Raw genomic sequence first — 339 nt, forward strand, 5'->3', positions numbered from 1 at the left:
AGCCGGTTCAACTGAGAAGGCATGACCTCAAGCCCGTGGCTAGAGGATGGTTGGAGTTTATCCAACGCTCAATCATTCCCACTAGCAACCGGTCCAAGGTTACTATAGATCTTGCTATCATGATTCATAGCATCATGATTAGAGAGAAAGTAGAAGTTCATGAGGTTATATCCCAAGAACTTTATAAGGTGGCAGACAAGTCCTCTACCTTGGCAAGGTTAGCCTTCCCTCATCTCATTTGTCACGTCTGTTATTCAATCGGAATTGACATAGAGGGAGACACCCTCATTGATGAGGACAAGCCCATCACTAAGAAAAGGATGGAGCAAACAAGAGATC

Source organism: Arachis duranensis, chromosome 9 (genome assembly GCF_000817695.3).
Source record: "Arachis duranensis cultivar V14167 chromosome 9, aradu.V14167.gnm2.J7QH, whole genome shotgun sequence".
Classification (NCBI taxonomy): domain Eukaryota; kingdom Viridiplantae; phylum Streptophyta; class Magnoliopsida; order Fabales; family Fabaceae; genus Arachis; species Arachis duranensis.